The 15799-nt window shown below is 45.7% G+C and overlaps 1 protein-coding gene across 1 annotated transcript in view; it reads right to left on the bottom strand.

Annotated features, from left to right (window-relative positions):
• Window positions 1-15799, bottom strand: part of ABTB2 (ankyrin repeat and BTB domain containing 2) — a 178661-nt gene that overhangs the window by 47656 nt on the left and 115206 nt on the right. The gene's annotated exons all lie outside the window — the stretch shown is intronic.

The following is a 15799-nucleotide window of genomic DNA, read 5'->3' as shown; positions in this document are numbered from 1 at the left end:
TTTTTGCTGGGGCTGGGTTTGAACCTGCCACCGTTGGTATATGGGGCCAGTGCCCTACTCACTGAGCCACAGGCGCCGCCCTATACCTGTGGTTTTAAGAAAGCAGAGACCATTCCTTGGAGCTGCGCAAGGAACTGGCCTTCTTGAGCTGGTGAGGCGTGTAAGAAGGCATTTGTCCACTCACTCCGTGAATATTTACAGAGTACCTACTAGACTTGCCTCAAGAATTGTGCTATGTTCAGGGTTCTAGGGTGACAAAGAGAGCCGGCTTTGTCTCCACAGAGCTCAGAGTCAGGTGTGAATGCCCATCCTGCCGGAAGGGCAGCGCTACCCTCAGCGCCCCTCCTTCCTGTGCTGGGAACAACCGCGCGGAAGAGATGCTGCCTTTTCCACTCCAAGAAGGGACGTGTCCCAGCCACTGGCCAAGTCCAATTAGTGTTTTTCATTAGCACATCCACAGCAGTGGAGCAGAGCTGTCAGAATCAATCCCAGAGGGCGACAGCCTGTAAATTTCTCTAACTCATTGTGTAGCTTCTTAGAAAGCATCAGAAAAGCAAAATCAGAATCTGGCTTAAAGTTACATGTTGGCCCCTTAGAGCACGTGGCCGTGGAGATTCTAGCTGCAGCTGGAGCCTAGTACCAGGATTCCCGACTTTTGGTAACCATTTCTCTGGCTGCTATATCTTTTTCTGACTCTCCATCCCCAGGGTTTCCTTATTTTCTAAAGGAAAATGCCCACAGGGATTTAATCAGTCACTTTGGGGAAAAAAATCTCTTAAAATTCCTTGATATTTAACTGGCGAGCCCCTGGGATATGGCTAAGTCTGGTGAGAATTCCCTGTCCTTAACCAGTGTGATGGGAGTGACGAGGACAGCAGCAGGTGCGGCAGAGCCGTATGGACAGGGCCTCGGCATGGAGGGTGGGGGTCCGTGATTCTGGCTCTGCCCCGTGACTAGAGGGGTAATCTTGGGCAGGTTACTTGCTCTCTGTATGTCAGTCCTTCATCTGTTAACTGGAGATAATGAGAGTTCCTCGCTGGCAGGGCTGCCTCGAGGATCAGCTGGGTCACTGGAGGTCAGCACTTGGGCCAGTGCTTGGCTCACAGGAAGTGCTGTTGAGAGCTGCTGCTACTATTCTCACTCTGTGCTGGGAACACAGGCTTTATTTACACCATCTCCCTTATTCTTGCTATGATCCTATAAGGGGGACACCACGGGCTCCATTTTAGATATCAGGGGACTGACATTTGGAGAGTTTGAATAAACTTGCTCAGATAAGCGTTAGAACTAGGATTCCAATCAGGTTGGGCTGACTCTCGAATGTGGACACTTGACCCCTCTTGAGAGCCTAGAGTCCAAGCTTCACACCCGCAAGCTTCACTCATGGCAGTCCCTACTGGGTAGCTTGTGTGTATGACAACACTGCTGTATTGCCACCGCCCCTTTTGTCCATGACACCCCTTGCTGAGCCCTGTGTATGTTTCTTTCCTGGGTGAACACGCACCACAGTCTTTTCTCCAGCCCAGTCTTGCCCACAGTTCTGTATGTAGGTTCAGCCGGTGATCAGTCCTGCCCTCTACGCCTGCCCTAACCCTGACCCAGGCCCCCCTGCCCGCCACTGTGCGGCTGGCTAAGCCTGCCCCCTCTCAATCTCCTCTACCCTGCTAGATGGCAGGGACCCCTCCCACCACATCCAGCGCTGACTTGGCAAAGCACCGCCTCAAAGCACTTCCTCAAAGCTTTGTTTCCATGGGGGGAGGAGGAGGAGGAGGACGTGATTGGACTCTCCCCAGAGCCACCCCCTACCAGGGCCTTGTTCCCTAAAGCAGAAACCCTGACAGCTGAGTAACCAAACACAGTGAAGAGCTGGCTGTTAGCATTGAAACAAGTGAAACAAAAGAGAAAACCACCCCAACTACAAGCTAAAACCCGCAGACAGCCCAAACAGCTGGGAGAGCCTGGGTGCAGGCCCGGCCCCTCCCCCTTTCTCCATTATTAATCTACAGAAACAACACTGGAGACATGTGGATCAAATTTACAGCGCTTAGGGCCAGGGAATAGGAAATTCAGCTGATTTGTCAAAGGATTCCCAGAGAGAAATATTATGTCAGTGGAGCCAGTAACAGGAGCTGGCAGCTCCATTAATAATAGTTCCACTTCCCCAGTCATCACCCACCCAAAGAGGCTTTCACTTAATACTATAGCAAAAGTAATTAGGAACCTATTATTAATAACAGCAATTGATAGCACCATAGCTTTTCAATGGTACCTTTTGCTTCTAAAAGACTTTTTTGCACCATCCTTCTGGCAAGGGCAAGCAGGGCAGTTTTGAGCAATAATATCTCCGTGATAATAACCAATACGCGCCGTCACGCTTAATCCCCCCAGGACTTCATGAGCCACTACTTCTGCCCATCCTACAGCCAGAAAAACTAAGGCTGGAAAATGTTATGTGACCGACCCAAGGTTATTGAGGGTCAGAAACTGAACAGGAGCTAGAATTCCAATCTCATTATTCTCAAGACCCCCAAATGAAATCATGTTCTCACTCTGGACACCCTGTCCTCTGCTGAGCTAAGCAGGACCTGGGATATTTGAGAGAAGAGGGGTTCTGTTTAGGTCCAAGGTTTGAGAGGAAGGAGTTCAAAGTTAGACCCAGAAACAGGACTTTTCCTTTAATGGATCCTCCTGCCAAGGATCCCCAAAGGCTTCCCTTGAAGCTCCAGCATTGCCTCTGAGCTTTCCAGAATGCAGTTCCACAGTTTATCTTCCAAATCTGTCCTGTAAGAAAGCCTTCTTCCCATCAATTCTAAATTCAATTCTATCCCAAGTAAGCCTATTCCTCAGCAGTCCCCACTGGAGATGGAAAATTATTTTCTTTAAATTCTCATAATACCTCAGGGGGATGGGGAAGAGGGGTTGGGTAATTCATACCTACTGGGTACAGTGCACGTGATCTGGGTGAAGGGCACACTTATAACTTTGACTCAGTCTGTACAAAAACAAAATATGTAAACAAACATGTGTACAACAACCTCAATATTCTGAAAATAAATAAATAAATAAATAGATAAATTCTCTTAACACCTGATCTCTTTTCCCCGTACAAATTCCTAAGCTTTATAATGGGCCCAAAACACAGTCATTTGGGGGCCGGGGAGAAAGAAAGAAAAGAAAGTATCTCGGGCGGCACCTGTGGCTCAGTCAGTAAGGCGCCGGCCCCATATACCAAGGGTGGCGGGTTCAAACCCAGCCCCGGCCGAAGTGCAACAAAAAAATAGCCAGGTGTTGTGGCGGGCGCCTGTAGTCCCAGCTACTCGGGAGGCTGAAGCAAGAGAATCGCTTAAGCCCAGGAGTTGGAGGTTGCTGTGAGCTGTGTGAGGCCACGGCACTCTACCGAGGGCCATAAAGTGAGACTCTGTCTCTACAAAAAAAAAAATAAAAGAAAGTATCTCTTTTTTTTTCCTACTTAGTAAACTCCTTAAGAAAAATAGTTTACATCAATCATGATGGAAAGGAAAGCACGCTGGAACATTTCCTTTTATTCTTTTATTAGTTAATAAGGAATCAATCCCAGCTGAACACCATAAAGGCTACAGAGGAAGCCTGAATGTGTCACTTGGCCCATTTCTGTGAAATGAATTACTGAGTGTGAAGCAGCGAGCACAATCCAGTTATGCCTCCCCTTCCTCCTCTGTCAAGCTGGTTTGCTGGTTTCTGTGAAGCAATGTTCCCCTCAGTGTGCGGTGGATGGTACATGAAGCCTCCACATGTCTCTCTCCAGATGCAGAGCCACAATCTTCTATTAGGCAACTTTTCTCATTCCAGTTGCCCAACACTTGGATCTTGGACTTATTACCTTGCTCCCCAAAGCCCCTGCCTCCTCCTCCATTGGCCCCTCTCTAGGTACAACGCTATGGTCACTATGGTGCCCAATGCGAGACCAAAGAGTCATTCTTATCCACTCTCTCCCTCTTCTGCCAACGCCAGCCAACCACCAAGCCTTGCTGCTCTGACCACCTTTATCAGCTCAAAGATCTATCACTGCCACACCCCAGTCCAGGCCACCAACCTCCCTCACTGGACGCTGGATATGGCAGCAGCACCTCAGCACCACTGGCTCAGGTCACCCTGCTCTGGCTCTGTACTCTCTGTTGACCTTATGAAGTCCAAACTCCTTTGCACAGGTAAAATCAGGTGACACCTGTCTTTCTTTTTCTCAAATTTGCAGAGGAAAATAATTCTGCCAGGTAACTGGGAAAATTCCCCGCACCTCCGAGGGAGAGGATGAAGTGTATGCACAGCTGATCCCTAGTTGCTGTCACCAGCCAGTCCCAGGATGTGGGAGCAACCCATTTTTTCCCTAAGCGATTCTCCACCTGCGCCCCAGACAGGATGCTGTCTTAAACCCAAGACTTAGGGGATGGGGAAACGCCACCTTCCTGCAGGAATCCGACTTGGGGGTTCAGCTTGCAGAAGTGCTACTCTGCCACGCACACCCAGGCCAACAGCCTCAGGTGGACCACACACTGGGTTGACAAGACAGACTTTTGGTGGAAAGAGTTTTTAGAAGCAGGGCTTAGCCCAAAGTCCATATGGATGGGGATTTCATTTGCTTCTCTGTAAATCATGGGGCCAAGTTCATGGATTCCCAAGTCCCCCAGCACCAGGTTTCTGGGTGGACCTCTGTCTGTGCTCTAGCGCTAATGTCTACTCCTGAAAACCATTTCTCCCCCTTTTCACTCAACCATTAAACTTGTGAATTGTCAACAGTAGGAACATATAGAGTCTGCTATTACTATTTCCTATGGCTTAATTTCCTCCACAGCTATACCAATACACCCTCCCCACATATAAACATTATTTTAAATGTAAAAAAGATGTCCTTTCTGTGTAAAACTAGATAGTTTATAGTTAAGCTTTTCTGCCTATTCATCAAAAAGCCGTCAAGACTGTAACATAACTGTCCTCCAAACTTAGCAATCCATTACTCGCGGTCTCCCCAGACTTGTAAATGTTCTTTCCAGGGCAGTGTGACTCCAGCTGGCCCAGACACCTGTGCAAACCAATGTGTGCCCTTCCTGGCACCTACCCCCTCACCCTCGGACACCCACCCCAGCCCCATTCCCTGCCCAGCTCAGGGAAACTCACTTGCCAAGGCAGCAAGGGCCACTGCCTGTCCCTAGTCTCTGTGAAATGAAAACCAGGATGCAGAGGATTACTGCTCAGGAAACTTGGCAGGGTGTCTTTTGCCAGTTTTCTTAGGCGCTGCAAATTTGGGTGCGGTTTCAGCCATAAGCTTCTGAAAATAAAAATTATATAGCCCTGCGGAATGGCTTCCATATAGCCCACATAATCCAACCCTTTTAATATTTTAAAAAAGTGTTTCCATTCTCTGATCCGGAATGTTATATATAGTACATTTAATGCCCGGTTGTTATACATTAGTCATACTAGAACAGAGCACTAAAAAGTTGGAACATGACTATTTCTCTGAGAGACCCAAATGGAGTGTAAAGACAGTAGATTCTGAAAAAATAAAAAAAAATGTCACCGAATGGTATTTCTCCTGATATTCTCAGATCAAAGAGTTGGGAGGAGGGGGTGTGGAGGCAGGAAGAAGATGAAGGAAAGTAAGAGGAAACACCTGGAAAGGAATGAAGTGTAGTGAACAACTGTCAACCATCAGTGTAAAAACCCACCTCGAGATGGGACTTGGTGCTGCAGGACCCAAGACTTCACAAGCCAGGAGAAAATGTTGTGAGACAGGGAAAAATAAGAGTATGTGTCTAACCCAAGTTTGGGGAACAGGATTGAACCATCCCTTACTAGTAAGCATAGTACTGAGTAGTTACTCCATGCCAGGGATGGAATGTTTCTTATTTCTTACTTATCTATTATTTTTATTTAATTTTTAATTAAAATCATAATTATATACATTTATGGGGTACAATGCTATGATTTGATATACAGTGTGGAATGCTTAAAATAAACTGATTAACATAACCATCACCTCACTTACTTATTTTTTGTGGTAAGACATTTATAATTTACTCTTAGTTATTTTGAAATATACCCTTGCATTTTGCACATTAGGCAAGATCCCAACAAATGCCCTCCCTCCTTCCACAGTCACTTTCTGCTAAACTATATTTGTGGTTTATCATTTGTATGAGTGTGTTAGTGTTTATATATTGGTTTCATAATAGTATTGAGTACATTGGATAATTTTTTTCCATTCTTCAGAATGTGTTTCAACTCCATCCAGGTAAATATAAAAGATGTAAGGTCTCCATCTATTTTGTGGATGAATAGTATGCCTCGGTACAAATATACCACAACTTGTTAATCCATTCATGGGTTGATGGGCATTTGGGTTGCTTTTACAACTTGGCAATTATGAATTGACCTGCAGGAAACCTTCTGGTGCAAATGTCTTTGTGGTAAAATGATTTTTGTCCTTTTGGGTAGATACCTTGTAATGGGATTGCAGGAATTCCAGTAAGATTAGCCCATATCACAAAGTCCTAAAACTGCAGATGCTGGCGTGGAGGTGAAGAGAAGGGAACAGTTTCACACTGCTGGTGGGATTGCAAACTAATACAACTTTTATGGAAGGAAGTATGGAGAATCATCAAAGAACTAAAAGTTAGCCAGGGATTTAATTAACAAGTGCTTGACCCCCCCCCAAGACCCTGGCAATGGAGTACCGTTACTAACCCCATTTGCCAGGGGAGGACCCTGACATTTAGATGGGCTGGGTCACTTGGCTAACACCCACAGCTAGGAAGTGGCACAGCTGGGCTTCAGAACCAGCCTGTCTGATGCCAGAGCCCACGTGGGTAACCACCATCCCACACCAGGCTCTCTCCATTCTGACCCAGGGACAGAAGACTTCTTTCAACACTCACTGGCCAGTTAGCACTGCACTTTTACCCCTCTGTTTCTAAGGCCAGGAAATTAAAAACAAATAGTGATCATGTTCTGGTTGACACCTTGGTCTGGCTAAGGTATCAGAACACCACCAGTAAAAACCAGTCTTCCAGCAAAGTCAGGCCGGAAGCTCACCATGGTAAGATAAGAGAGAGACCAAAGGTGATGAAGGGTGACACACTCATGGCCAGCAACCGCAACTCTCCTAAAAAAGAGTGAGAAATCTCACCCTGGGTGGGGTGGTCTCATTTCCCTTGGAGGGTAGGCCTGCTTGGGGGAGGGGGATGGGGGCTGCCTCTTCCCCCTCCGGCTGGCTTGTCCTCCTTTACGTCAGAGGGGCCCCACGCAGGGTGAGGACTTAGAGGGAGCTTTGTAAGGACCACTGTAAGACAACTGCCTCACAGGCAGTGCGACAACCCTGGAAGCCCCACTAGGAAGCCTGGCTCGTTGGCATTTTGGCGATTCATTTAAGGTCAATTATTGGTTCTGTCATAGGCCCAGAGGATGACTACTAAGTGACTGAAAGAAAACAAATTAGCAGAGACCATTGACTGCTGTTTAATTTTTTTGAAGCAAAAACCTATTAAAATGCAGTCTGTTCACTGCCATTTCTCCTCCTTGCAAGAGAGTAAAAGGAAGCCAGAGTAACCAAGTAGATCAATTTCAGGAAATTAAACCTAAAGGTGAACCCTGGAAAAACCAACGCAATCGTCCCAACATTGGGCAGTGTGGGACAGCAAACCAACAGTCAAGGCACTGAGCTTTTTCCCGTGGAAAAAGATCTCTGTGTTGTTTAGAATACTTTTTGAGAGATTCTGGGTGGCCTCTCTCCAAAGTATTGATGTAACACATCAAGAACTTGAGTGACCCTGGAAGCACGAGTCTTGGAACTAGCGCCTCTTAAAAATGAAAAGCTTACCATGTGACTTGGTCCTTTGTCATGTGCTGTCCTTCAGCCACAGTCGGTGAGCAGACTAATTCCCATCAGCCAAGGACAATGCTGAGCCACTTTTACATAAAGGCGACACACTCAACACACACATGCGTTAAGGAAATGGAGAAATCAGGATGGAGACAGAACGGAGCAGAGTCAATGCCCTAAAATTTCAGCCTTCTTCCCACTGACCCTCAACTGTCATCAAGGTCAGAGTGGTTCTCACTATGCTAGGGTTTGAAAAATGCTTTTAGACCTACTACGCTTTCCAAACCTTTTATAATGAATATGACTTATTCACACAGTAAAAGTAATTGTTCTGAGAAATACGGGAGGGGGGAAGAGATATACTTAGGAGCAGAGCAGAATGACAGAATATTTCTTCTGAGCAAAGAAAGACCTATAATTTCAAATATTGCATAAAATTAGTTATCCGCAATTACATTTTTATCCCAGGCTAGGACTCCTGGGTTTAATTGATCCTCCTGCTTCATCTCCCAAATAACTGGGACCACAGGTATGTGCCACCATTACCAGCTTTTTTTAATTTTTAAAAAAATCTTGTGGAGATGGGATCTCAGTATATTGCCCGGGCTGGTCTCAAACTCTTGGCCTCAAGTGGTCTTCCTGCCTCAGCCTCCCAAAGTTTTGGGATCACGGGGGTGAGTCACTGTGCCCAGCCTGAAATTAAATTTTTAAATAAGAAAAGAAAAAAAGTGACTGTTAAAAGGAAACCACTATTATCTAGTCACCTGTAAAGACCTCAGAATGGAGGTCATCTAACATAAAAAATGGTTACTTTGGCTCGGTGCCTACAGCACAGTGGTTACAGTGCCAGCCACATACACCAAGGGTGGCGGGTTCAAACCCAGCTCAGGCCAGCTAACCAACTGCAACCAAAAAATAGCTGGGCGTTGTGGTGGGCACCTGTAGTCCCATCTATACCTGGGAGGCTGAGGCAAGAGAATCGCTCACGCCCAAGTTTTGGGGTTGCTGTGAGCTGTACGCCACAGCACTCTACAAGGGCAACATAGTGAGACTCTGCCTTGAAAAAAAAAAAGGTTACTTCTGCATGGTAGAACTTTAGGTGATTCTGCCGGCATTATGCCTTACCATTTTTAGCAACAACCATTGTGAGCTCATAGAAGATAAATAAACAAATAAATGGAAAACTCAGTTGTTTTACAGAAATTTTACTGTAAGAAGGGAGAGGGGAATACTGCTTTTGGAAGAAATTCTAATAGAAACTGTGCTATATTGCTAACCAGGAGGGTGAGACTCTGTATGATGTCTCATTTCAACAATCATCCTGCTGTGAGCTGACTTCTTCACCGGGCCCTGGGGTGGTGGTGACTCACAAGCTGCGTCACCAGTGGACTTCCGGTGACATCCTGCTGCCACTCGGCCCTGCTGTGTACTTCCTGCTCGGGGCCTGTGTGATAGTCTTGTAGCCACACAGTGGCCTGACCTTCCAGCACCTGCTGTGACCTGTGCAGGTTACAACGTGCTGGGATCTGAGAGAGTCGGGAAAAATTCTCACACAACACGCCAAATCCCCACTGGTGGAAAGGAGGCTGGCCACCGCTGACACTGGGCTGGGGGTGTGGGCGGGACTGGGGTCGGGAGAGGAGGCAAAGCTTGCTCAGGGAGTGAGTCCCGAGCTGCACCCTTTTTCTGCTACGGATCCATGTTGCCAGTGGGAAACAGAGGGCAGTGGGTGAGGTCTCCTTGTGCCCAGCCTGGAGAGGAAGAAGGGCATGAAAAGAGCCTGAGCACCTATGACCAACACAAGTCATCCCTTGGAGCTTTAATAAAAAGGTTGCAAACATCACAAGGTCCAGGGCAGATGGCCAAGATATTTATTAATAGAATATGAGTATTAGTCAGAAATTTACTGCACTAGAGCCCTGCTTAAAAACATAACTTGCTTCAGTCGGCTTTGGTTCCAATTTCAAAAGGTACTGATCGGGCGCTGCCTGGGTAGGGCGCTGGCCACATACAACGAGGCTAGCAGGTTCGAACCTGGCCCTGGCCAGCTAAAATCAACAATGATAACTGCAACAAAAAAATAACTGGGTGTTGTGGTGGGCGTCTGTAGTCCCAGCTACTTGGAAGGCTGAGATAAGAGAATCGCTTAAGCCCAAGAATTTGAGGTTGCTCTGAGCTGTGACTCCACAGTACTCTACTGAGTGAGACTTTGCCTCAAAAAAAAAAGAAAATAAATAAATAAATAAAATAAATTAAAAAATAAAAAATTCCTAGCTATGTGACTCTGGACTAATTACTTAACCTCTGTGAGTCTCAAAACTTGCTTTTCTGTGTAGTAGGCTCAATAATTGCTTCTAATTCACAAGACTGTTTGAAGAGTAAAAGAGGTTTTTGTAAGTAAGCACTTGGCAAAAGACCTGATACACATTAAACATACAGCAAACAGAAGTATTTTTATAAATGGCCTAATTCAACAGGGCCAAGAGATTTGGGATAAAGCTATCAGGTACTATATAAAAGATATTATTACTATTAGCAGGAAGGATGGATACTAGGCCATTTTATCTGGTTCTTTGCTTTTTTTTTTTTTTTTTGTAGAGACAGAGTCTCACTGTACCGCCCTCGGGTAGAATGCCGTGGCGTCACACGGCTCACAGCAACCTCTAATTCTTGGGCTTACGCGATTCTCTTGCCTCAGCCTCCTGAGCAGCTGGGACTACAGGCGCCTGCCACAATGCCCAGCTATTTTTTTGTTGCAGTTTGGCAGAGGCTGGATTTGAACCCGCCACCCTTGGCATATGGGGCCGGCGCCCTACTCACTGAGCCACAGGCACCGCCCATATCTGGTTATTTTCTTAAAGGCTACTATCATCAACGCTGATAAAGAATTATGCTTTAGGGCAGGAATGATGGCTCACACCTGTCATCCTAGCGGGAGGCCGAGGCGGGTGGATTGCTTGAGCTCAGGCATTCGAGACCAGCTTGAGCAAGAGCGACACCCTATCTCTACTAAAAATAGAAAAATGAGCCTGGCATTGGGGTGGGCACCTGTAGTCCCAGCTACTCAGAGGATGAGGCAAGAGGATCACTTGAGCCTAAGACTTTGAGGTTGCTGTGAGCTTTGATGCCATAGCATTCGACCCAGAGCAATAGAATGAGACTACCTCATTCTAATGAGTTGCCACTTATTCTGCATTTATTCACTCATTCATTCAACAATTACTTACTGGTTACCTAATAATGCATTAGAAGTAGTTATGCTCTGAGGATTTAAAAGTGAACACAATACTGCGGCCCCTGTGGCTCAAAGGAGTAGGGCGCCGGCCGCATATGCTGGAGGTGGCGGGTTCAAACCCAGCCCCGGCCAAAAACTGCAAAAAAAAAAAAAAAAAAAAAAAAAAGTAAACACAACTGGGCCCCTACACTCATGAACTCTGTGGTCTACTGGGGGAAGTCAGTATACCGGCCAAGTCAATACTGCATGCAAAGGGCTGTGAGGCCATCAGCACAAGGAGTCCCAAGGGTCTGTAAGCTAGACTACCCAGGCTTGGTGGTCAAGGAAGGCTTCCTGGAAGAAGAGACGCTTCAGCTGATGATGAGTAGAGATTAGTCTGGTGAAGGGGTTGGAATGCGCCTTCCAAGCAGGAAGAGAGTGCAACCTATTCCAAAGCCTGAATAGGAAGGTTCAGGGGTAGGGGCCCCAGAGGGCTTGTTAGGAAGTCATGATTATATGGAACACAACTTAGACTATGTTTAAATGGGGCAACTTGGGTGGTGGCTAATGGAGATCACTGTCCCCCTCCCCCACTTGGAGCCACTACTCATCCAGAAGTTAGCAAAATTTTTCTGTAAAAGTCAGAAAGCAGGCTCGGTGCCTATAGCTCAAGTGGCTAAGGCTCCAGCCACCTACACCAGAGCTGGCAGGTTCGAATCCAGCCCAGGTCTGCCAAAAACAACAATGACAACTACAACCAAAAAATAGCCGGGTGTTGTGGTTGGAGCCTGTAGTTCCAGCTACTTGGGAGGCTGAGGCAAGAGAATTGCTTAAGCCCAGAAGTTGGAGGTTGCCTTGAGCTGTGACGCCACAGCACTCTACCCAGCGTGACAACTTGAGGCTCTGTCTCAAAAAAAAAAAAAAAGTCAGAAAGCAAGTATCTGTGGCTTTGCAGGCCACATGATCGCTGTCACAACTACTCAAGTCTGCCAGTGTAGTGTGAACAGACAATACTTAACAAATGGGCATGGCTGTGTTTCACATGAGCACAGGCACGCTGAAACTAGAATTTCATGTAATCTTCATAAGTCCCAAAATAAGACTTTAATACGTTTTTTTCTTTTTTTGCTTTTTATTATATTTATTTATTTGTGGTTTTTGGCCAGGGCTGGGTTTGAACCCACCCCCTCCGGCATATGGGACCGGCGCCCTACCCCTTTGAGCCACAGGTGCCGCCCTAATACGTTTTTTTCAACTACTAAAAACTACTCTTAACTTCTAGGTTGTACAAAAACAGGTCTGAGTGGGACTTGGTCTACGGTCTTCTTGCTGTGTTAATACAGGCCCTTCAAAGGGTCAGGAGAGACAGCTCAGTGTGATGTCAGTGTTACGTGACAGGCCTCCTAGGAAGGGTGTAGGGTGGCTGTGACACACATCTTAGGGCTTGGACTTTGTCCGAGGCCAAAGATGACCCACTGAAGAAGTTTAAGCAGCTGAGTAACAGGGTCATATGCACATTTTAGGCAGCTAAATCAGGCAGCCGGAGGTGGAAGGGATAGGAAGGGAGCATGTCCATGACAGAGCCCATTGCTGGCTGACAGCACGCTTTCACCATGGAATTTGCCATTCAAATTCCACCCAGACCCTTGCCCTTATTTCAGAAAACCTGACGGTTTCTTATAGTTTTGTGCGAAGCACTTAGATATCGAAGCCAAAGGTTGTAGGCTGTATTTTTTTTTTTGAGACATCACTTTGTTGTCCCCTTGGTAGAGTGCTATGGTGTCATAGCTCACAGCAGCCTCAAAGTCTTGGGCTCAAGTGATTGTCTTGCCTCAGCCTCCGGAGTAGCTGGGACTACAGGCACCTGCCATAACACCCGGCTGTTTTTGGATTGCAGTTGTCATTGTTGTTTCCCTGGCCCGGGTAGGGTTCAAACCTGCCCCCTTGGTGTATGTGACTGGCGCTGTAACCACCGTGCTCTAGAGGAGCTGAGCCAGCAATTAAAATTCTGGGATCATTTTTAAGACCATGTAAGTGAAAATTTTTTTGATTACCTTTAAAATTGGTGATGTCCTAGATCAATTTTCCATGTATCAGAACTTATGGAACAAAGGGGTAAATCACAAAGAACAGGAGAATTTCTGCTGGTTCATTTACAACGTATGCCTCGCAATCCCGGCCAGTACAATTGTAGACAGACACCCTAATGCTAAGTGTGTTGGGGACACCAGAACCCAGAGGTAACATAGGTAACATTCACTCCTTTCATAACTCACTCACCTGTGGGGGTGTGCGCACGCGTGCACACACACACACACACACACACACACACACATACCCCTGCCCTACCTTGCACACAGAAAAGGTCTGCAGTCAACAAACCCTCCAGAGAACATATTCTCTGCTTTGAAACCTTCTATCTCAGCGGTTCTTAACCTGTGGGTCACGACCCTTTGGGCTGTATTAAAGGTTTGCGGCATTAGGAAGGCTGAGAACCACTGTTCTATCTCAAGGTTAACTGATGGCTTCAAATTTAAAATAAGTATCTGAATAGGCTAGGGAAACTTTAAAAATATAATTTATTCTTTTTTTTTTTATAGACAGAGTCTCACTTTGTCACCCTCAGTAGAGTGCTGTGGCATCACAACTCACAGCAACCTCCAGCTCTTGGGTTTGGGCGATTCTCTTGCCTCAGCCTCCCAAATAGCTGGGACTACAGGCTCTTGCCACAACGCCCAGCTATTTGTTTGTTGCAGTTTGGCTGGTGTCGGATTCGAACCCGCCATCCTCGGGTGCCACCCCCAAAATATGCTTTATTCTTATTAGAGCAGTTCTAGGTTTACAGCAAAACTGAATGGGGAGGACAGAGATTTCCCATATTTCCCTCTGCCCTCACGTGAGCACAGCCTCCCTCATTAGCTGCAGAGTGGTGCATTTGTTACCACTGATGACCCCGCATGGACACATCATGAATACACCGGCACATATCATTATGTTAGAGTTCACTCTTGGTGTTGCACTATTTGCATTCCCACTAGCAACGCACTGAAGTTCTTGTTGCTTCACACTGTTGCCAGCATTTGGTGATGTCAGTGTTCTGGAATTTGGTCCCTCTCACAAGTGTGCAGTGGTAACTTGTTTTAATTTGCAATTCCTAATGACAAATACTATTTAATCACCATCTGTCTATCTTCTTCGATGAGATGTTTGTTAAGGTGTTTGGCTCATTTTTGAATTGGTTGTTTTCTTATTATTCAGTTTTCAGAGCTCTTTGTATCATTTCCATAGTAGTCCTTTTTATCAGATGTGCCTTTTGCAAATATTTTCTCCCAGTCTGCAGCTTATCTTTTCATTCTCTCCTCAGTGTCTCATGTGGATTCTGTCCATACAAGCATACATTTTTAATTTTACAAAGTAGAAATGTTAATTTTAATGAAGCCCAGCTTATTGAGTCTTTCTTTCCTAGGTTGTGCTTTTGGTGTCACATCTAAAAAGTCATTATTAAACTCAAGGTCAACTAGATCTTCTCCTATGTCATCTTCTAGGAGTTTTATGGTTTTCTGTTTTACACTTAGGTCTCTGACATTTTGAGTTAATTCTGGGAAGGATGTAAGGTCTGTGTCTAGAGCCATTTTTTTTTACATGTGAAGGTCCAGTTGTTCTAAGACCATCTATTAAAAAGAGTCTCTTTGCTTTATTGTATTGCCTTTGCTCCTCTGTCAGAGACCTGTTGACTACGTTTATGTGGGTCTGCTTCTGGGCTCTCTATTCTACTCCATCGGTCTATCTGTCCAGGGACATTTACTGTGCTACTCTTATCATTCATTCACCTATGCACCACATGACCACGGATCACAGGGAGGTGACTAAGGGCCAGCCAGTTCCTGCTCTCGAGGAGAGGACAACCATGCAGACAAATAATTAAAATGTGTCAGGATGAACACTAGAGGAGGAGCAGGAACACGCATGCACCAAAGAACAAGGTTTTGGCCAATAACAGACCACATACATGCCGATGGAGGTCCAATAACAATACAGTGGAGCTGAAAAACTCCTATCACCTAGTAATGTTGTAGCCATCATAAGGTTGTAGCATGAGGCATTCATTCCTTTTTCCATGTTTAGATACACCACCACTTACCCTTGTGTTACAACTGCCTGTAGAATTCAGCACAGTGACAGGCTGTACAAGTTTGCAGCCTTGGAGCAATAGGCCACACCATAGAGCCTCGGTGTATAATAGACTGTACCTTCTAATTTTTTTTTTTAATTCAATCATAGCTGTGTACATTAATGTAATCCTGGGGCACCACACACTGGTTTTATATACAATTTGAAATATTTTCATCAAACTGGTTAACATAGCCTTCCTGGCATTTTCTTAGTTATTGTGTTAAGACATTTTATATTCTACATTTAGTAAGTTTCACATGTACCCTTGTAAGAAGTACTGTAGGTGTAATCCCACCAATCACCCTCCCTCCCGCTTGCCTTCCCCCTCCCCTCCCCTCCCTTTCCCCTTTCCCCATATGCTTAGGCTATAATTGGGTTATAGCTTTCACATGAAAGCTATAAATTAGTTTCATAGTAGGGCTGAGTACATTGGATACTTTTTCTTCCATTCTTGAGATACTTTGCTAAGAAGAATATGTTCCAGCTCCATCCATGTAAACGTGAAAGAGGTAAAGTCTCCATCTGAGGCTGCGTACTATTCCATGGGGTACCTTCTA

The sequence above is a fragment of the Nycticebus coucang genome, chromosome 14 (assembly GCF_027406575.1).
Source record: "Nycticebus coucang isolate mNycCou1 chromosome 14, mNycCou1.pri, whole genome shotgun sequence".
Lineage (NCBI taxonomy): Eukaryota > Metazoa > Chordata > Mammalia > Primates > Lorisidae > Nycticebus > Nycticebus coucang.
Note: the sequence above shows the minus strand (reverse complement) of the source record. Positions and strands in the feature narration are given on the sequence as shown.